The following is a 281-nucleotide window of genomic DNA, read 5'->3' on the forward strand; positions in this document are numbered from 1 at the left end:
GTGCTCCATGTACCGTCACCGCGGCAGTTGACAGTCTTTCTGACAAAGACTTTGCCTACTACGCAATTTGCATTGCTTCGTCAATTGAGTGGGGTTGGTGAACCGGAAACAAGTTGAGAGCTGAAACAAGCATCAACTTGAGGGGGAGTGTCAAGACTGTATCACATCGCAGATTGTGTATAACACACAAAGGCAACTTGTGCATGATACGTGTTGCAGTATCGAATGTTCACGAACAAATGATCAATTTTGTCAGGGTTCTAGATGCCAGAAGTTCGAAG

Source organism: Plasmopara halstedii (assembly GCF_900000015.1).
Source record: "Plasmopara halstedii genome assembly, contig: Scaffold_253, whole genome shotgun sequence".
NCBI lineage: Eukaryota > Oomycota > Peronosporomycetes > Peronosporales > Peronosporaceae > Plasmopara > Plasmopara halstedii.